We start from the raw sequence: 23,740 nt of genomic DNA on the forward strand, positions 1-23,740 counted from the left end.
CAAATGGCCTCTTTTCAATTACTGCTCAACTTATTTTGACCCAATTGGACAGAAAGCAATAATGGTATGAAGTTCTAATATTTTGTATAATTATTACAAATCCTTTTTCAAATATGGGAACCATTACTAAAATTAGAAAACTTAAAATGCCATCTTCTCTAAAACTGCTGAACAGAATTTGACCAAGCATGAAGGCCTTTCAAGTTTGTTCAAGTAATTTTGATCTTTGTTCAGCTATGGCCTCTATTACTAAAATACAGAACATTTTTAATGACTACTTGAAATCAGTTACTAGAAGTTGAGCAGATTACAGAAAAGCATCCTGTCATCAGGTCTTTCAAATATATATAAAAGCTGCTGATTTGCCATCCAATGAGGCTGTCATTACTATATAAAAGTTTTTAAAAAATTGTTAAATTTCACAACGGATGATTCTAAGCAGGATTTCTTGGCCAAAAGTCACTGGTAATTTGACGCTGAAGTACGTCAACAAGTGATTTATTTCAGGCTCACCTAAGCCTCTTGTTGACATATTTAAGTAGTAAAGGATTATCTGGAATGAATGTAAAAGGAGAGAGTTGTACATCAGTGGTATTAGCATTATTGAATCTTCTTTTTTGTGTACATACATGTATTTAGATTGGTTAGTGCCCCAGTAATTAAAGCCTGGTTTTTTTTTAGGTATATCACTGTTTTTATTTTGGTAATGTTAAAATGTTAGGTGAAATTGAATCTTCACATTGAGATACAAAGTCAATATTTTGGCAGTAAACATCAGATGTCTATGGGTTCAGCAATGGCAGAGGAGCACAATTTACTTGCCCTTAACAAGCTTTCATGAGGATGGTATAAAAGTCATAAGAATTTCTTGAATAAGAAGGGGATTATTTCAGTGAAAACGTAACTGTGTAGTACTATTCATATTTAATGTTTTAACATTTGTATCACATACAGAGTCAATAAAGAAAGCTAACTTGATGATTTTGCCCTGTACTAAGGACTTCATCAACAGACTAATGTATTCTCTACTGACTGTTAACATAACCCAAGGGAATAGTGAGCAATGTTACCAGATTATCCCAGGGATACAACCTGCTGCATATCTGGGACAATCTGCTTACATTGATTACAATTCCCTCTGGTCATGTTAACAGTCAGTAGAGAGTAGATCAATCTGCTGATGAAGTCCTTAGTACAGGGTGAAAGCTTCAGGTTAGCTTTCTGTATTTATTATGTATGTGTTTTAAAAATAAAACCTTATCAAATGAAGGGATTTTTGAATAGAGAATATGAGTTTGCTGGGTCTGATGGTACAAACTTTTAATTTTGGCTAGATGTCTGCTGGGCTGCCAGGAATATAACATAGTTGATCAACTTTAATTCATTAGCCCAGATACCATCCTTTAATAAGAAATTGTTAGCTTGAAGATTTTATTTTCATTGTCATGATCAGGAATCATGGCAAACAGTCTTTTGTAAAATGTTTATTTACGTAATATGTTTTATTAAAATACAACGTGAAGGTCATAAAATAATATAGAAGCTAGGTCATGTTTGCCTGCAGTCATCATAAAATATATGGTAGCTGAGACTAGCCCATGGGTTCTAAGACAGTGCACTTCATTTTTCCAATCCAGTCTGGCAGCCCCAGGGTTCTACAGGGTATATGATTTTTCTAGTCCAAGCTGAATCTTAGATTCATGAGATCTGTTCCTTGCAATGTCTTGCCATCATTGACAATCTTTTAGGACCCACATATTGCCAAACTGTTTGGTTCCTGACATATGATTAATAGATATATTAGTGATAATTGCCTAATAATGGTAAATTATCAATCACCTGGATGGGTTGAATTAAATATTGAAAGTAGAGGAGTCACTAAAGTAACACTGATATATTGTCCATCCCACCTGCTGTTTTGGACAGGGTGACCTGTGGTTATCTGTCAGGTCCTTACACACAGGTCAGGTTGATTGGTATACTGACCATTGCAATAGTTGTTGAGTAGTAATTATTGGTCATTATCGGCTACTTAATTCAGCAGGCCACTGTTCCTTACAACATACCTTGATAATGGTCAGTAATGCATATCTTTAGAGCACCACACCAGGTGTGTTTGGCTTATGCAATTAATAGATATTACCACCCTAAATAAACAGGCTGGGCATTAACTTACTTTGTTATGGAAACAATCCAGAGGAAAGAAGTCACTAATTACTGCATAGATGGCTTGTGTTACAAATGAGCTATCCCCACGTGAAGAAATATTATAGCATTACAAAACATATTGCATGCACATAAATAGCACACATGGGATGTAGGAGACCTCTAGCCAAGGTCAAAGAAGCACACTAGGAACGGAATTCCGAGCAAGGTGATAAAAACCTAGTTGGATGAAAAATCCTATAGAAAACATTAGGGCTTTAAAAATACCCCATCAAAAATTCAACAAAATTTTTGATCGAAATTCTGTATTATAAACTTACAAACAAACAACATATCAGGGGTATAACAAACACACATAAAAGCACTTTTTTCTTCGGTTAAGTAGGGGGAGGGACTTCTGTCTGGTGCCGCCCCTCCCAAAAGTGTTACAATTGAGAGACATTCTGAAAATATCTTAGTGATTTACCTACATGGATGAAGCTCAAATTAAGAAATAGTTTGAATTATTTAAGTTTTGTTTTTCCACATTGCATAAATAAATTTAAGAGCTATCAGTGATTGTATGCAGGTAGTTTTTTGCCATTGTTTTAAACGTAAATTCAAATGCCATTTTTTAAAATAGAAAATTCTTTCACTAGTTTTCTGATCTATTCAATAAAATAAGTATGAAAACATCTTTTGGCAGATAAGAGAATTACTTACCTTGTGCAGAATTTCTTCTTATTTCTGACCACAAAAGTTCTTTGTGTAACATGTTTGAGAACATTCAAGATATTCAGTGGAACTTTCTTAAACTTTACAATGGTTATAAATAGCACTGAATGATCCCTTGCAGCAATTAGTTTAAATTCTTCCTTTCTCAACTGTCCACCTATCTGCCTGGCAAATGATTAATTCCTGATGTCTGCTGTTATTAAAATTCATTTTTTCTCTTTATAATAACAATATCTTCTTCATTTCCCTAGACAATTTGGCATTTCTGTGAGTGTTTGCAAACATAATTTCAGCTGTTCCTTTTTGTTCCACAGTATCTTATGGTCCATTTTCATCCAACATTGCATTTGCCCAGATAAATAATTTCCTTTCCATTTCATAGATTTGATGATGATGCTAATTTCATCTTTGTTAATTTCAAATAAGTCTTTAGTTTCAGTTCTATCAAACCTTATTTTCAAGTTGTCTTTGAAATGAACTGATGAAAGTCTACTAAATAAATAGTGAAACATTTTTGATTTCTATTTGAAAGTTACTGTTTTTTAGGAATGGGGTGGCTGGGTGGCTGAGGGGTCTAAAGCACTTTCCTTTACCGATAAATGCATTTCACATCTGTCTGTGCATATTCAAGTCTTGGGCTCGACCTTTAGAGGGTATGTCAGAAAGCTTGCCAGTAGATTCCTTTGGGTCAATGGTTCATAATGGGGTTTTACTGGTTCATCCTCCACCATATATACTGGCCGCCATGTATAGCCTATCATGTGCTGAAAAATGATGTAAAGCTCAAAACAACAACAACAACAACTGTTTCTTAGGGGTAGTCAGACTGCAGTAAGTTTGATTTGCTGTAATAGGTCTTTGGTACTCTTGAGGTTAAAGCTAATTTAAGGTCACTCTTTGTCCTTAGCATGTCACTGGCCAGAACCAGAGAAAAATGACATATGGCATCAGAAGGGCATCTCCCACATTTTCATGCACAGGAATTTTCTTAGCCTTAACAATGAAGACAATTGGCTTTTCAAGGGGACACTTTGTATGTGTGATGGAAATAAAATTTAATGATAATTAGCTATCATGGGTACTTGTGATCACATTTAATTTCATGCTTCAGTTTAGAAGTTTTTAATATCCAGTTTTTCTGACAGGACCCAGCCCAACATCTGCTATGCTGGGGCTTTTGTGAATTTTTCCTGTACATATTTCAGAAGGTGAGTTTTGAGTTGCCTTGGCCAGGGGCTTTAACTTCAGAATAAATATAAGCCCCCATGTCACCAAAATGCCATCTCTCTTTCTCAGTGGCTAATATTTTTCAGTAGAATCACATTTGATTAATTTGTGCTTATGGATTATATGCTATATACATCTATCTGTCAGTCCATCAATTGTCTGTCTGTCTGTCAGGCAGGCAGGCAGATAGTTTGTCTCCATTTATCAGTACGTGTCTTTTCTTTTGTTTTTTTTTGTTTCTTGTGCTTGAGCATCAAGGTAAATGTTTCTTAAAGCTTTAATCTTTCCTTCTGTGGAGTCAGTACATATCCCATTTGTGTTCCAGGATTGTATCAAGTTTGTTGGCTGTCTTGGCATTCCCATCTGTCTCTTCATCTATACATTATTTCCTTTTCTGTCGCTTTCTTTCCCCCTCATATCATATTCTTTGTTTAATCATTTTGGCCTAGATGGTTAGAGCATCCTCCTTGAATGTGGAAGGATGTGGGTTCTAACCCCGGCCAAGTCATTTCCAAGACCTATAAAAATGGTACTGGCTGCCTCGCTTGGTATCCAGCATTAAGAGGTTAGTGTTAGGACTGGTCGGCCTGGTGTCAGAATAGTGTGACTGGGTGGAACATCATGCTACGTGACATGTCTACAGTATGATGCTTCAGTGCTAGACCTCACTATAAACTGCCACACTGCAGACAATGTAGCAGTATGACTGGAAAATTGTTAAAGCTATGTTCAAAATCCAAATCACACACACAATTTCCACCTGCAGTTCTTTCTAATGAATCCTTTTTCTGTCCCTTAACTTTTTAACTGAATTATTTTTGCAATGAGAATACAAGACTGCTTTATTTTTTATTTGAGGATGTTTGAGGCTGAAAATTTTTGTCTTCTGATGAAGATTCTGCAGTGGATTGAAAACTAAAAAATCATTGGGTTTAAAAACTTTTTTATGTTGCAACATCATATACAGTGTTATGTGCTGGTATCGTTGGCAGAGAAATTGACTAGTTTTTAGATAAACCAGTTCCAGGATCTGTTGTATAATACTGTTTACTGGGAAATTCTCCCTTCCATTTATACAACAGGGGGACATTATTTTTAAATAAGGAGGTATTTAATGGAGAAATAAAAGTAGGGTGTGATAATACAGTAAACCTGTCCTAAAATTCACCTTTACATAGCAGTCAGCTGGACACAGTGGCCATTTTGATTTCCCCACTGAGCAAATTTATTGTATAAACGTCGCGTTTAATGGTCGCCTACTTTCTGTGGTCAACCACCTGGTGTTTCCTAACCAATCATTGGTTTCTGGGGGTTAACGAAGAGTATCTACAGTTACCACCCGGTCTTGGAAAACTGAGCTTTTGCTTCATGAAGAAAGAATTGTTTAGTTGAAGGAATGTCATGTGAAGTGATGTGCAAACATTTCTTATCTTTCTTGTACTTGCCATGCTCTGGTCACATTGTCAATGTAACTCAAAAGGTGTCAATATATTAAATTTGAAAATTAGTTAATTATATAACTAGGGTAGAGGGTCAGAGCATTTCATTTGCTGGATGTTCAGAAAAGGAGCATTATTATTGCAACAGAAGCAGAAGATGCCTCTTTTCCAAGTGCGACAGGTATACTTTGATATCTTCATCTGTTTGCCTGTGAATTAAAGCCGTCTCCAGTGGGAAGGGTTAATCTTTGAGAAGAAACATAAATTTCTTAACTTTTCGTTAGGGGTAAGTTTTATTCATCAGTTAAACCTGTCTAAACAGGCAGGCAAAGTTTTGGTTCAGATGTTACAAAGAATAGCCATATATGACCTTTATTTATTCCTTATTCATTTAGAAGCCTCTCATGTAAGTGGACTGTCTTTTGATCTTGGGTGAGTTGAGCATCTGGCTAATCCAGATATTATTTTTGAAGTGTGAAATGCTGTTTCCAAGACTAATTTTTACGAGTTGGAAGACAAAAGAGACAGTCCGCTGTTCTACTGTATGCCGTCAGTTGGTAGTGAATTAGTCATGTGCACAAAAGAAACTAAAATCAGTGATTCTTGCAAATCACTGAAAATTTAATTTATTGGATGGATTAAAATGATCAAGATACAGTAATTTTGTGTGGAACATTTGGGAGAGAACAACACGTGTATTTTATTTTCTTGAATAGTAGACATAAAGCGATTTTTGATAACATGCTACTACTATTACTACTACTAATGATATTCATTGCATGGTACTCGTTTAAAAAGACAATTTTGAAAGTTTAGAAAAGTGACTTTTATATATTTTGACTTTTGAAAGCAGGTATCCTTTTAGTAAAATTAAACTAAAAAATCTGGCTTCACTATATAAGATTACTTGATTTATGCTGGTAAAAAAGTATTTTGGAAGAAAGGTATGACCTGAACCCTTTACGTTTATTTCTGTCATTAATACTTAAAATTTTGTTCGTGATTTCATTGACAGTTGCAATAGAATATAAATAAAGTAATTAGGCCAATCCCCAAAGGACTTTTACTTCATTCATTTTAATGTATAGGTTCATTACCTTGGCTCAGAACCACTCTAAAATTGGAATGGTGAAATGTCCAGAATCTAATTTTAACTCTAATGCAAGAGTTTGAACTGTGATATTACTGAAGGATTAATTTAAGTCAAGTGAAATACCCTTGTTTCCTCTGGACAATATAGGGAATTACCAGATCTGTGTGATAAAATTAGCTTCAGTTGCAACAAATGACAGCAGCACAAAATGTACTACACTTGTAGTTTCCCAACAGTATCACATGAAACAGTGGCTGGAAAAAGTTATGGTGAAGAAGGAAGAAAGATCTGAATGTGATATTTTCATATGCTAGCATTTTAGTAATATCAGTAGCACAGAAAGCCAATGCCAAACAAACAGACAAGCAGCTTCGATAATTGCCATATATACTCGCTTATAATTTGAGCCCAATTGCAAACTGCACAAACTCAGATCTGCCATTGCATAATCTGCCAGGTGATTTGATCTTAGCCGTTGCATAATCTGCCAGGTGATTTGATCTAAGCCATTGCATAATCTGCCAGGTGATTTGATCTAAGCGGTTAAATAATCTGCGAGGTGATTTGATCTAAGCAGTTTCTTATTAATACATCAAACAATATAGATCTTGATCTGCTGGCGCATTGCCTTTGGACCAGTAAGCAAGTATATATGATATATGTGTGCCTAATAGGTACAGTTGAGAATTAAAGTACATGTACTGGTCACATGTTCTTTGTAAACATTATCTTTTGATATTTCATTTAGGGTAAGCCAGTACCCACCAATCGTACCATTTTGATTTTAGAAAAGTGACTGCTGGTTTAGAATTGCAAAAATGCAAAAGCTGCCTTAGTTCAGTATTGGTTAAAAATTTGTTTGAAATGGGGGAGTGGTAAATATTTTAATTCAGAAAGTTACTATGGTAACACAGTATACAATGATAACCTTGCAGCATATGGTTGGGAAGATTTCTTGATGATACAAAGCATTATTATTCACATATGGACTAATTCATATCATATGTTTATTCTCTACATTTAATTGTAGCAATAGGACATTCATTGACTGACATTATGGAATTCATGCAATTTAGATAACTCAGTGATCATTAACCTTGATTTAATTGCAGTAGGTGAATTGAAATACTGGTATTTCATTATAAGTGTTATGAATGACATTTATGATTCAGAGAGTTTACTTTGAAGTGTATATATAATGTTGTGACCTATAAAGTTATAAGTCCTTGCTCAGAAATCAATAGGAATGGTTTGGAATGCCAGTTTGTTGATTTTTAAAGAAACTAAATGTTACAAGTTGGTTAAATTTAGCTCTGATTCAATCAAGGTAAAAATGTTGAAGTCCCATTGAAAAGGGATTTCTGTCACCTGTTTCCAGCTCAATACACAACAGTTCAAGTATGTGAAGTATGCAGATGAAAATCATCCTAGTTTACAATCAAATTCCATAATCTGATGCCATGTGATCTAATTAGCCTTCATTTCACATTCTTCAGCCCACAATTTGATACCTTGCCTCTCTGTGTGGAAAATTGACTACCTAGTATGTACAAAGAGGAGGCAGAAAATATTGCCCACACAAATGCAGTATCCATTGTAATGTATTTTCTTAGTATAAATCAGATACAAGTACCGTAACAATTCTAATAATGACCAATAATTCCTAATTGCCACCCACCCACTAACTGCATCAAATTGGCCATTATTTGGTCTGAATTTGCAGTTTAAATAGACTCCTTTATGAAGAACCATCACGTCTTTGTTTATTACGATAAGTCCCATTTCTTACTACACTTCCATAGTGTTAGAATTTTTTTCAAATTGCTAAGAAGAAAGCATCAGTCTTGGCGTAAGCAGTTTGGAACTTTATGCATGGGATTTTTTCTGGAATAGAAGACAAAATCCACTATAAGGAAGATGCATCCTATCCGAAGTTATATAATGTGTAATGATTTAAATGCCAAAGATTGATTTAAATATCAGCTATACTGTTTTTTAGTTTCTGCCTTAGCGTTGGTGCATCCATTGATAACCTGCCATAGTATTCAAAACTGTATGTTTTCTAACATTTTCCTGGGCGATTATTAGAGTTTTTATGGTGCTGACTCTGTATGGACATCTATAGTATAGGTCATACAAGTCATGTAGGAGTTCAATACAGCCTATTTCAGTAATGGGTATCATTTTCTAGAATTTAATTACACACACACCTTTAAATGGTGATTATTCACTTCATTTAGTTCCTCATATAGCAGTATTCTTTGGAAGGTCATTATATACACGCCCTCAGAAATACATATGGCAAAATAAGTTGTTAAAGTACTTAGACATTTTTGCACGATGTCAACCAAAAGATGTAATGAGGTACAAACTGGATTGAATGCAGTGTGCTGTGATTTCACAACGAAAGCTAAGTGCACTGATAAAATGCATACTAGCCTGTTATTATTTATGATTAGTCATGATTTTCTCCTTTCTTGACCCAGATTAATAAGTGGCCACTATTATATAAAGTCCATAGTGATAAAAAGGTTTTGTCAGAAGTTTTTTGATTGCTTTTAAGGTGCAGAACAGTAATCTGCTAGGATTGGATTATTATTAAATTTTAGAACAGCAATTAATATTTGAGGAAATGTACCTGCATGATCATATTAACATACACTTTAGTGACATGCTGAATCAGAGTCAGACAGATGCACTGGTAGATTGATGGATGAATCAATCCAGCAGGCATATGTAGCTTCCTCCAGTGTGCAGGCTGGACAGCAGTTTTTAAAGCCACACCGTTATGATTTAAATTAAAGGTATAAACCAAGTTGTCAGCTGGATGCAGCCTGTGTACCATAGGCTGCACATGCCTGAGATACATGTGTGATGTTAATGGGGTTTTAAAAAAAGTCATACACATATACAATAATTGACAATTTTGGAAGTGTTCATTGTCTGACTTGTTTGAGCAAAATCCATACATATTGGGTGCATATTTGGTTGAAAAATGAAAGTATTTGAAAAAGAAAATATCTTTCAGCTGATGCTACTAAAACACTTTTGTGTTCATTAGTACTTTCAAGAATAGACTATTGTAACTCAATTCTGTCTGATCATACTCTAAGTATGATCAGACAGAATTGAGTTACAATAGTCTAGTCTTGAAAGTACTAATGAACACAAAAGTGTTTTAGTGGCATCAGTTGAAAGATATTTGCGAATGGAGCTGATGCGTCTCAGCTCAAGATGTGCAGCCTTGCATATGTTCATGACATGTTGGTGCAGTGTGAGAATACTGTCCAGAGTAACACCTAGGTTTTGTACTGATTGTGTGAATTTAATGTTGGTGTTGCTGATATTTATTGTTTGAGGTAAAGGATGTGAATGAGAAAGTCTTTCTGTTGTGATCAGAATGGCCACAATTTTATCATCATTCATCTGCAGCTTTTTATATGTCATCCATGATTTCACATCAGAAATGCACCTCTCTATATCTTGGATGGTAGCATCAACTTCAGTTGGATGGCTAGATTTGTATATTTGGATGTCATCAGCATACAATTGGTGAGACACTGGATGATGATCTATGACACTTGAGAGTGACTGAGTGTATAGAATGAAGAGAACAGGTCCAAGAACAGACCCCTGTGGAACACCACAACATAGATCAACTGGGCTGGAGTGTATTCCATTTGCAGATACAATTTGTGTCCTGTTGAGCAAGTAGGAGTTGAACCACAGTAAGGCTGTATCATGAATGCCAAAAACATGCTGGACATGGTGAAGTACTATCTCATGGTCTATTGTGTCTAATGCTGCAGACAAAACAAGGAGGGTGAGGACTGTAATCTTTCCGCTATCCAAAGCAGAGAGAATGTCATTAACTACATTTAGAAGAGTAGTTTCAGTACTGTGGCAAGGGCGATATGCAGATTGTACATTGCTAAAAAGACTCTTTGAATTTAGATTATATATATATATATATATATATATATATATATATATATATATATATATATATATATATATATATATATATATATATATATATATCTGTGTGTGTCTGTGTCTGTGCCTGTGTCTCTGTATATATGTGTGTGTGTGTGTGTGTGTATATATATATATATATATATATATATATATATATATATATATATATATATACATACACACACACACACACACACACACACATACACACACACATGAATATTTAAAAAAATTCCAGGGTGTTCCACAAATATCACATTTATGCAAAATGTATAACAATAACTATCAATCAAATTGTGGGTATTTATCTAGGAAGAATCAGAAATTTCAATATTCTGTCTGTACCACACAATATATAGGGTTTTCACTCCCTTACCTAGACTCATTCATATTTCATGTGCATACCAGGACTGCTGTGGCATACAGTTTTTGTCTCAGCCCAGTGTGTAATAAAATCAATTACCATATATATCCAGTAAGTAAAGCCTGTTTTCATATCTAGGATTTTAAGTTGAAAATCTTTTTGTATGATGAAGAAAATAGCTGATCACAAAATTGATGTATAAAATATTTGCATGAACTTAGAACAGATAGAAAGTAGGTGTAAATTGAGGAACAAGTTTTGTGTATTTGACATATACTTAAACCATTACAATACTAATAGAATTTTTGGCAGACATTGGTAGACAAATTGAAAGAGATATTCAAGTGTTTGCCTGGCTGTAGACTGTCTCAACAAATGAAACATATATGTGAGACTAAAAGGTCATACCCACATTTAATATAGGATTGAAATTGCATTAGCGATTATAAAATTCAGAGAGGGTTGATTCACATATACGTTCATTGTGATGCAACTCTTCACTGTATTTGCTCAGTTTATTGATATGTAACATATGAAGAACATTTTCATGAAAAATTGGTGGAACATAGCCGTACCTGAAAAATTTGGTGATCTGAGGCCAGGGACTGATTTATGTTGGCTGTGGACCTGTCGTAAATTATTGGCACTAACTTGTCTGTCAGGCCTTGAATATTTCTTAATTGTTCAGATTAAATGATTAACAGTGTGATGTTTAATCCTTGAAAGATCAGAAGAGAGTCACACAGTTGCAGTTATGTAAGTGGAAGTCAGTAGACTGAGAAATGGGTGACATACATTTAGCATCTAATATATACAAGTGAATTCATCTGCAATAGCTAGTGCAGTCAGTTGTAGCTCAAGGGTTCATGGCAAGGGGGGGGTAAAGTTTTTGAGTGGCCTCCCTTGTGAGATGCCATGGGGCAAATATTACCGTATATACTCATGTAGAAGCCCATTAGCGTATAAGCTGACCCCCAAACTTGACAGGTATAAAGACTAAAAAGTGCATGACCCATGTATAAGCTGACTTATAACTCTAAGGCATCTCAAGATGCACGAGGTAAGTTCTAAATGCATTTATTTAGGAAAACTTGTATTTAAAAAAATTACATGTATACTTATCTTGAGGTTGGCTTGCATGATTATTAAAAAATTGGTATAAACTTGTTTGAGAAGTAATTTATTTAATTTTCTGTTTTCTTATAATTTTTGGAAATAATGGTTTGAAAATTATGCCAATACCATAAAAGCTGAGTTGTAGTTTGCTTTGATTTAAGCGACCTTACACTATACCTGTGAACTTTCACGCTGGGAGGAGAAAAAAAGTCCTGATATTTGGGGTCACTCCATGCCTACCTCCTGATTTCATAATATCTTCTGTTTTTGCAGAAAACTTCTGATTGTTACATTGTTTTCGATTTTCATTTCTTCTAAACAAGAAAAGCCTACATGTTCTGTTGTATCACCTATGAATTATTGTTTTGACAAAATAATTATTTTAGTATAAAGAATTCACTTCTTCACTAAATAGAATGTTAAATTTAAACATTATTCACGTAAATTAATGATTTGTTACCTTTACAATAATACAGAAAGAAAAAGAAAAAAACTTGAACAAAAAAAATCGTCCACAATTAATTTGAGTCCCAAGAATGATCACTACGAATGTTGTAACTCCATATGCTATAGCTCCATTCCCACGAAAAAACTTAAACATGTGAACACCGGGCATTTTTATACCATATATACCAATGTTAAATTGGTATAGTTACCTGTCAGAATTCCCTCTTATCACGAGCCAATTTCAGGGTTTTAATGATTAACTGGCCTGTACTGCTGTCGCAAAACAAAAGACAAATTTGCCGATTATCAACATAGGAGACACTGAAACATCAAGCTTTCCACTGTGTGGAAAGTCATATTTGTTCAGCTAAAACATAAAACTAAAATTGATGTTGATCTTAGTTGATCTTTATGAGAATTATAGCCTTTATTATTACCACTCTTCGTGAACATGTAAATTATGATGGTTATTTGCCTTGTACAAAGAAATGTGCGTACCTTTTTAAAAATATTACCTCCATTTGTAGGATCACTTATATCATTGAAAATGAGTAACTCTTGAGTGTGAGCTTCAGCATAAATGAAACAGCTATTGAGGACTAGCTGAAATGTTATCTGGAAGAATGCAATTTGGTCAAAACAATGAATAAAGCAAAATCTGCTTATGTTTGGGAATAATTAAGGATTTAAAGTGATGTTATGCACGCTTTGCACTGTGTAAGTACTGTACATTATAGTTAGCATGGTCTCCCTGGTAAACTCAACTGACCCGTGAATTATAAAGTCTGTATTTACATTTTATTTAATTTGTGTTGGAGAAATCAGAAAATATTCACATGCAAAATAATAATGATATCAATCATAGTACTTTGTTGTTCTTGTTGTAGGGTTTAACGCCATTTTTCAGCACACGATAGGCTATACATGGCGGCCAGTATTAATGGTGGAGGAAGAACCCTGTTACACTAAAGTGAAGCTGAAATACTATGAAAATTTCAGTGAAAAGAATGAAAAGCTTCCTTTATGCCTGGTGCCTGGGACAACTGCCCCATCCCAATGCCCCCTCATGTCCCCACTGAGGGCAGTATCTCTTAACACTGTAGGACAGCAAATGATCCAGGTCTGAAAATTATGTCAACTATGATCAAGTAAACTGAGGACTTGTATACGTTTCTTCCTGTGAAGTGTTGGGCAGTGAGGCAAGAAGGATGCAGACACACTTTCCTACTTTATATTCTTAATGCTTAAAAAATCCAGTGTAATTCTACTCATAAGTAAAATGTTTTGCTGTAAATGTTCAGAATTTTACTATAAATACAACAAAAAAATAAGATTAAAAAAATGGGATACTAAGTGAATTTATGAAACCGTATATATATATATATATATATATATATATATATAGACACACACACACACATTACAAAATTACAATTCATTGACACCTCCGTCCAGGTAAGTATGAGTCTTGGGCTTGGCAAACTTTTTTTTTTTACAGGATGCCAGTAGCTTTCTGTGGGTCAGTGGTGTCGATGGTTATTTCTTCACTTGATACACTGGCTGCCATGAATAACCTCTCATGTGCTGAATAAATAACATTAAAAATAACATTAAACGAACAACAACAATGGCAGCAGCCTATCAGGCTTGTTTACTGGAGCAATGTTGGCTTATGCAGACCAGGGCAATGCGGCGTATTACTGGTCCTGAAGCAATGCTTGGCTTGTGCACACAGGGTATAGGATCATATTCATCCTGGACCATTGCTTGTTTGACACATGCCAGGGCAGTTTATTATCCTACTGGTCATGGACCAATCAGGAAAATAATAAAATTTTCAGACCCTGCATTGTGTTAGTAAATCTGTCCCACTTTTATATTTGCTCTAAAAGTCTTATGGTTATTTGACCTCAGGAAAAATCTTGATATATTTATACTTCACTGAAGTGTCTTGTGCACAGCATTGGGAGTGCCATCATCAATGTGGAGGCCACCAGTCTAGATTAAGTTTTCCATAACACTTTCCTTTCAGCTGTGCAACTTTAAAACCTTTTGAATGAAAGGGTGAAACCTGGTATACTTATATAATAATTTTAGAAGATGTGACACATCACATCTCAGTCCTACTCATCATGGTCAGGGGCTTTAATCAATAATTTAACATTTGTTATCAAACTGTTCTTTCTGCTCTTTGATTTTAATAGCAATAAATTATCCATTCACAACTGTTTGTTGCGAATGTATCCTCCCACAGAGTGGGGAATTGTCTGTAAGATGTAGTGCAATTTTCAGAATAGTCATCTTTTTCACAGATGCAGAGTTGATGGTTGATGGATGTTGAATCTGACCATAATTTTTTCTCTAATGTTGCTAGTGTTTCACTGCATTTGTGGGTTTCCTTAAGCAAAATTATCTTAGTGTAATTTACATGCACATAACCCCCAGTCCCATTTAGATTAAGAGTGTGTGTGTGTGTGATTAGGATTTTTAACGTAGCTTTAACAATTTTTCAGTCATATCACTACGTTGTCTGCAGTGTGGCAGTTTATAGTGATGTCTAGCACTGCGGCATCATGCCACAGACATGTAGCATGATGTCCCACCCAGTCACATTATCCTGACACCAGGCTGACCACTCTTAACACTAACCTTTTAATGCAGAGCTCCAAGCGAGGCAGCTGTTTGTACCATTTTTGTAAGTCGTTGGTATGACTCGGCTGGGATCGAACCCATGACCTCCTGCATCTGAGGCAGATGCTCTAACCACTAGGCCATCGGAGCGGTATGTCCCATTTAGAATTCGGTTTGTTAAGTTACCATGCTGTATCCCACCCCTTAGGCTTTAGGGTACACTTATATTCATTATCAGTTACACTTGCTGCAGTTAAGCCTTTTGCTTTTAGAAAATAGCAAAGCAGGAAAATTTCCCTATCATAAAGGAATTATGTAATCTTTTTTTTTATAGAATTAATTAGTCTAAACACCAAACTTGGTGTTTATCACCATTGTGTATTGATAATTGTTCTTGTGACTTGCATCATATTGATATTTATTGTGTGTTTTTGCTCACCCCTCAACAAAGATTTAACAGTGGAATGTCTTTAATGTAAGAAAAAAGACATGCTAAGTTCTCATTCTTTACCTTTTGCACAGGTGAGTTCATGCACTGTGGTGTATCTATCATACATCATTATATACGAGTGAGTTTATATGTTTGACTAAGTGTGATATATATAGATTGTCATTATTCATAGTTTTCTTTCAGGAAATATTTTATTTCAGAGATCAATGTCAGGACAGTCTGTGATGAAGTGTGGCCACAAGATGGACCCTTTGGACATTCATCCAGACTGCCCCATTTGTTCATCATGTACACAAAAAGAATCAATGTGCATTTTGGAAATTATGGTCAAAGAAGACTAATGAAGTTTGGATGTACTTATAGAGGGCAAAATAAATGTTAATTCTCCCACCCACAATCGTCATCTGAATTTTCAGGTTTTTCTTGTGCAGAGTCCCAGGTAGCCCATTGTAAGATGACTTATTTCAGAAGCTCACTAGGACCAGTATCTTTGGAGACAGTTAAGGCCACTCTTGTAGTAGCAAACAAACATTCAAGGACTAGATCCCTCCACCAGAAAGGGAGGGGAAGTCAGATACTCCTCATGCTTACTGTAGTTTGTTCCTGCCTTTCAAAAGGAACTTCACCACTCATCTCACTGCCAGGTAGCGTGTCACACCCTCCTACAAGGGAGGATCTGCACTGCACTTATTGCTTACAGGTTTTTATGATGCTCACTCCCAAATGGGAGGAGCAGCAGTTAGTCTGCATCTTGGTCCAGTCACCAGTCAGTGTGTGTTAATGTGCTACCAGTCACCAGTCACTGGCAGCAGGTTCCAGCCATTTCATCATAGTTACGGGTCAGTCAGATTACATCAGTCACAGAACACTGGTCATCTCATAGAACTAGTCATCTATGTTTCAGTGGCCATTAATTACTAAAAGGCTTCATTGTACAGGGAGGGGAATCAGATAAGTATCCCTCCTTGCATATTATCCCAATGAATCCTTCTGGGACATGGGGCCTTCTCCCTCAGGGTAATTGGTCCCTTATACCCCTGTGGGCTACTTGACCCTGGACCCAAAGTAGAGTTGATACCATGACTCATTTCCTGCCATCACCTTCTCATCAGGTGGCATTCACCAAGAAGGCTTGAGGCATAGTAACATCCAGGATAGACAAGATGTCTCATCCTCTTCCTGGAACTACTAGCACACACATTCCCTACTCATGATGATTAGATATAGGAAATGGTGCTGAATGCTTCTATGTCACTTCCACTGAACGACATAATGATGCACAACCATTCTTCTGCTTGTAGTGTGCTGAATTATGCATATGTGCTGTAGTGTGTCCAAGGTAGAAACAGCTCATTTGATACTGCTTATCAGGTCCACCAGTTTTCCTTAGTAGTGTGAGATTGAGGGGATCTTAAGGAGGCTGTGCTGAATCCAGCTTCGTATCAATATATGCTGGAAGCCCATGACATCCCAGCATGAACTTTTTGTTGCATGGCTTTATTGGCAGTACTTTGCACATCTGCCATCATATCACACTGCCAGTATTTACCCATTGCTACTGCATTACTTTTATTTTTCTTGTGTTGAGAAACCTCATCCATTTGATGTGAATATAGCCCCCAAGAAGCAGAGAATTGTCAGTAAGACATGGTCTACTTGTGCACCTCACATCTACATGCAGACAAACAATGCAGATAAGTAAACTCACATAATTCATTGTCTTTTTCTAACACTCTGGGTGCAGAAGCTATTCCAAATGGCAGAACCCAGAACTAAAAAGGTATTTTTATGTGGAGGAAATATTTAGATGTTTAATATATAGGCACTCTCTTGATAGAGATGTCCAATCTGAAGAACACATTTCAGTATCAGGCTGAGAAAGTGGTCTCCGTCCTTAAACGTTCCTCCAGAAGAAATTTTTAAAGGGAGAGTTCAATTACAATATGAAATATCCATCTTTTCTTTGGTGACCAGGAGGATTCAGAAGTAGACTGTGGGAGACTGATCATTCAGGACTTTCTCAAATGTGGAAGACTGATCATTCAGGATCTTCTGCAAAAGGGTATGCACCTCTTCCCTATTTCACCAGATTGGACTGGTGAAAGAACATGAGAGTCCTTGATAGTGGGTGTAGTGGGTGTTGTTCCCAAAACTGAAGTTGGTAACCCTCACACACAGGTGAAAGGACCCACCCATCATCCATGATGCTTGACCAAGCCTCTTAAAAGAGGCCAAGATAAGCACCCATAAAGATGTTTGGCAGAGAAAGGCATGACAGGAGAGGGTGCAAGACCCTATATATCTACTCTCCCCCCACACTCTTAGGAAATGAAGGTGGTTTAAAAAAGAAAACTTGCTAGAAATTCATTTGAGGTTGCATATTGGACTGAAGCTACATCTGTTTGAAGAATTTAGCAAATGGTCAATGTGGGCAATTGCATTATTATGCTTTCTGGCCAATTGTGAAGGGCCAAGAGAGCATGTGAAATATCTATGCTGATGATCCTTATAATTTTGTGAAGCCACATGATGACATTGTAGGGATGAGTAATCACAAATGAATTTCACTTGTAAAGAAGAAGCCTTTGAAGGTTTTTACTGTGACTATGCAAGACATATTCATAGTAAAGACCTTAAAGCCATTTAAAGATATAGGACAGTACTTGGTATGCATTTAAACATCTTCACTGGAAGATGCGTTGTGTATGACAATATAATTCTCATCTATAAAAGTTAAGGCCAACTTGGACCTTATGTTTGAATATATTATTAACCTCGCATCTATTTCAAGACATTTGATTTTGAATTTTTATATGATCCTCCTCAAGTAAAACCTGTCTTGAGCAACCTCTGCTATGATTGGTCACCTGTCACTTATGACCACAATTGTCTTTTGCAGATCAGTTTTATTATAAAAATGCACTGTTGTGTGTGACCACCTGCTGAATTTAAGTAAATCTCCATTATGATTATCTATTCCTTTTCCAAAGGGAGTAGTCAAGATAATACACAGTGATTTCATTGGTTTTTATTGTTTCTTTGTCTTGTGCAAAAATTGTAAAAGTAGGTAATGTCATATTCATAATGAGAAATCTTCCTAAATGGCTCTTCTTTAGTGGTTGCAGTTTGTCGTTGGAGTTGATCTGTAATGCCTGGGGTGAATTAGGTCTTTTTCTTTATGTTTTATATGAGATGACCATTTTCCAGATTTGATCACCAATTGTAAAAAGTTTGACACACCAAGCCGTATTTTCTTTTCCATTGTAAAGTCTGTTACACCCTTTGTTTATCAAGTTAATCTCTTTTATCGTGTTGCTAGTGAATTAAGCCTTTGGGTTTCGTCTCTCAATTAAGTTGTTTTGGGATGGGTTTGTTCTGTTTTTATTTTTTATTTCGTTCATTGGTACATACATATTACCCTGATCAAAACAACTACAGTGCAAAAAGATCATGTGTTATCACAACAGTAACTGTGCAGTTCTTATGCTACATATGACGTAACTCTGAAATTTATGGACAAGTGAAGTTAACTTATGTACAGGATAAGTAAATATTACCTTAGTTAATTTCATAATTCATATGCTAACACATGTACACTTGATCTTCAAATATAAATGTGAATTATTTTATGATAGATGTGTATCTTTATTGCTATATTTTGATCCAAAACGAATGCAGTACTTTAAAAAGAACTGAATATCTAATAAAGTGATAAAGTGCATGTAATTTTAAGTATTCCCTCATGAATATTGACCTTGAAAACAAGTCATCTTGCACAAACCTGTCTTAAGACCATTTGTCATGAGTGATTGCTTTTTGTTGGCAGAAGGATCGGTCTCTAGACAAGTTTTACTGTGCTTCCCATCTTTCCTAAACAACTGCTGTTCCTGGGTGATACTGAAAGGTATCAAGAAGTATGATATTTTGTAGTTATTTTTTCTAAAATCATTTTATTTAAATAAAGCCTGATTCAATTCAGTGCATATTTGGAACATAGCATTATATACCTACCTACCCTTCATTCATATTCCTGGTTGAGGGGGGGGGGGAGGAGGAGGAGGAGGTCACATGGGAATTTACCCTTTGATGTAGCAGCGTATCATCTTGTGGGCATATTGTATATTTCACAAAATACATTATTTGGTAACTCTGAACTATAACATTCCTGTATTTCTTTTTATATTAAACAAACAAAAGAGAACAAAATTGTGGTGTTGGACACTTTTTGTGCAAAATACAGTTTAGTTATGTACAAACATAAAAGTTCTGCTATTGGAGCTCAAGATGTCATTATAATCACAGAATTTTAAATTTCTTTAAAGAATGTTTTGTAGCATGTTTCACCCAATGCTTACAAGAGTAAGAAAAAAAGAAGAATCATCTGCTTGCATCAGCAGACATTTATGCTTCTTTTAGAGTGCCATGCTTAAAAAGCCATTTGGGCCAGGGATGTAACACATTAACACCTGGTGACGAGTTTAAGTTGCATCAGGTAGAAGCCTACTGCCGAGCTCTGCAGCGTCAAGATCATGTATGATACACTAAAGTGGGTGGTATTATAGAAAGGTAGACAGATATAGCTCTACAATCATACCAAATAATCTGGAAGTTCTAGTTGCACTACAAAATACAGAGGGAAAAACCTCATTTTTTGGACCTGATTTTTATCCACCCAAAATTTGCTCGTGTCCAGAATCCGATTTTGTGTCCAGATTTTTAGACTTTTTGCTCTCAGATCTAAGGCTGACTGGTATGAACTGCAAACAGACAGATGAACCTTTGCAAAAAGTAGGACAAGATAGGCATTTGGAATGAAGAGCGGTCTCAATACGAAAATATTGGGTCCGTTAAGCAAAAATAAGAGAAAAAACCTAACGAAATAACTCAGCCTTTACCCTTCTGCTTATGCGCGTGCCAAATAGCCAATGAAAAAAGATGTTTCTAACACAACTAGGCATTATGTTATTGGAAAATCACCTGGAAGTTGATATTATTACGATTTATTCATAAATAGCTTTCAAAATGTGTTTCCTACTCCAATTTCAGGCAGGAACGACAAAAACCTCCAGGGGTTAATGTTTTATGGCTACTCTAGCTTGGATTAGTTGTTGAGGCAAGATACAGACTGTAGACTCATGGAGGCAAGATACAGACTATTGACTCATGGAGGCAACATAATGACATTAGACTCATAGAGGCAACATACAGACTGTAGACTCATGGAGGCAAGATACAGACCATTGACTCATGGAGGCAACATAAAGATATTAGACTCAGAGGCAACATACAGACTGTAGACTCATGGAGGCAACATAAAGACATTAGACTCATAGAGGCAACATACAGACTGTAGACTCATGGAGGCAAGATACAGACTATAGACTCATGGAGGCAACATAAAGACATTAGACTCATAGAGGCAACATACAGACTGTCCCTGTGAAAATGTCATGAACAATTCTTGAATTATTCATGAATTGTTCTAGAACACTTTTCATGAACCATTCCTAAAATGCAAATGAACATTTCATGAGCATTTCTTGAACATTAAATGTCTGAATTTTCAAGAACGACTGTGGCATGGATTGTTCATGAATTGTTAAAGAACTAATATTCTACAACAATTATTGAAATTAAGTTCTTGAAATTTGCCTATTTAATGTTCACGAACTGCTCATGAAATGTTCAGGTGCATTTTATTAATATTTCATGAACAAGTGTTCTAAAAGAGTTTGTGAGTAATTCCAGAATTGTTCCCATCTGTCACAGTGAACCACAGTCCAGATATAAGATTATATGAACTGTTCATGAACACCTCAGTTATTGATCAGAATCAACAGTTCTGATAAAACCTTTTGAACCTTTCATAAATACACCTAAAGTATATACTTAAACACAGTTATGCAGTTAATGATTGAACTAACATTAAACAAACATAGAAACAAATTTTAATTTCTTTAATACTGATATTTGCTTGGCAGGAAACTTCTTAGCTGTTAGACAACTTGACTGTCCTGTTTTTGTAACATTTTCTGATGGTGCACTGACCACTTTACGCCTTTCAACCATTTGGATATTTTAAAATATTTTTATGATCACTGTCTGTGTGATTGTAGGACATTTTGTTAGAACTACCCACTCAAGGATTTAAAATTTTACATCATCCAGACATGGCTGCACTTTCTCTTTTTTTTTTCCCTGTATGAGAACAGTTGATTAGATCGACTTACGTAAATATTGTAAAGGTTGCTCTCTTGATGATATCATTTATCTCTTTCTCAGTATTGGCTGACAAATGCTGTAATTTCTTTAAACAATTATCCAGCTGACTATCCTCTTCCTGAGGACTTTTTGCATTTGAATCTTGCTTGGTCAATTCCACATGTTTTTAGTTTCTTTCTCACACTTCCTAGCTCAGTTCTGAGGGCCTCACCTCATCTTCCAATTTTCTTATGCGCTTCAGTGAACTAAAAAAGAGAATTCTTGTTTACATCTTTAAAAAGTTTACTTTTTGCCATTATGAACTGGTAGATAATGGAGTGTCAAGATAGGGGTGAAACATTACACTTGTGCCGTGTATTGATACAATTCACGATACACAGCCTATGATACAATACATTATCAATTCTCAGTTTAAAGAATAAAAAGGCAAACGACTAATAATTATTCATGACTGTTGAAGATTAAAGTAACTTACATAGGGTAGATATTGTTTTGTATCGATTCTTCACCTCTTGTATCAATACGTGTATCGATATGGTAAAAGTATTGATGCATCGATGTATCGATGAATCGTTTCACGCCTAGATCAGGGCATTTAACTATTCCGAGTTATTGCATCTCTCTTTTTTTTACCTGATGGGAGAAAGGCACTTCATTTAATCTTTTGTGCAGAGTGGGGATAATAAAGACCTTTTTTATTGTTGCAATGAAAGAGTAAAAGAAAATCAAATTATCTTATTGGTGAAGGGATTTAAAAAAAAAAGGGCCTGACTTGACCTCTCATCCTCCTCTACTGCATTTGATTTCTGGAATTGCCTTGACCACAAGTATGTTTTGTAAAGTCATAAATTGTAGTTAGATGCATTATACACCCACTTATGACAATCTCATGACAAGTGCTGCATCATTAGGAAATGATAACTTTATCATAACCATTCCAGAGCACCTGATTTCATTCCATTTTTTTATGGGAGTTCTTGTACTAATCATACATGAGTTTAAATGTTTTGACCCCCACCACCACCAAAGTTTCTTGTAGTCCAGGTTGATTTTCCTGATTGAATCATAGTCCATTAGGTTACTATAAAATTAGGATTAAAAAAATTAATATAAATTCAACCCTTTCTTTTACCAATTTTAATTTTCCACCAAAAATTATTTATACGTAGACCAAATTTACCACTCTTTTGACTTAAAATAAAAACTGCATCCTTTAAAATGTTTGCAGTTTATAGTAAAGGAATGAGTGATTTAGTAAGAATTGAATATCTGTTGTTTTTTATCAAGCAAGTGAAGGTCATTTGAGGACAGTTGCCAAAAATGGAAGAATAAACATACGACATCTATACTGGCTGTTCAGTGTTCTGCAAATTATGAATGACCATGTAAAAATTGTTGTTTAACAACAGTATAATGTGCTGTTACAATACAATAACATACTCTACTTAAAAGTGACCAGTTTGTTTTTTTTTAAAACAAAATTTAAGTGAAGGAGATATGAAACTTTTTTTATTTACATTTGGCATCTGTTGAAAAATTCTGTGCTGATATGTAAAAAACTAACTTCCATGAAAATACATTTTTTTTTCTCACTATAATTTGATTGAAAGCTCGATTTTTATTAATTTTTGTCCTTGATCTTTAATAATAATTAGCAAATGGACTATACCCACTTTGAATTCTTGTAATGTTGTTCTTTTTGTGAAGTAAAATGAAAATGAACTAGATTGCCACTAATGTAATAAACCCTGAATAAATATATATCTGACCCACACTTAAATATGATTAAATGCCAACATAATGTTCTTTATGAAAAAGAAATCATTAGATTTCCTCCATATCAGCAGATTTCTGCTGTGTATCTCAATTTGAATAGAAATGTGTTTCTCACC

The 23,740-nt window shown here is 35.3% G+C and overlaps 1 protein-coding gene across 5 annotated transcripts in view; it reads left to right on the top strand.

Moving 5' to 3' along the window:
• Nucleotides 1-23,740, top strand: part of LOC149797926 (calcium uptake protein 3, mitochondrial-like) — a 236,337-nt gene that overhangs the window by 81,723 nt on the left and 130,874 nt on the right. The gene's annotated exons all lie outside the window — the stretch shown is intronic.

Source organism: Sinohyriopsis cumingii, chromosome 6 (assembly GCF_028554795.1).
Source record: "Sinohyriopsis cumingii isolate HCF-2022 chromosome 6, ASM2855479v2, whole genome shotgun sequence".
NCBI lineage: Eukaryota > Metazoa > Mollusca > Bivalvia > Unionida > Unionidae > Sinohyriopsis > Sinohyriopsis cumingii.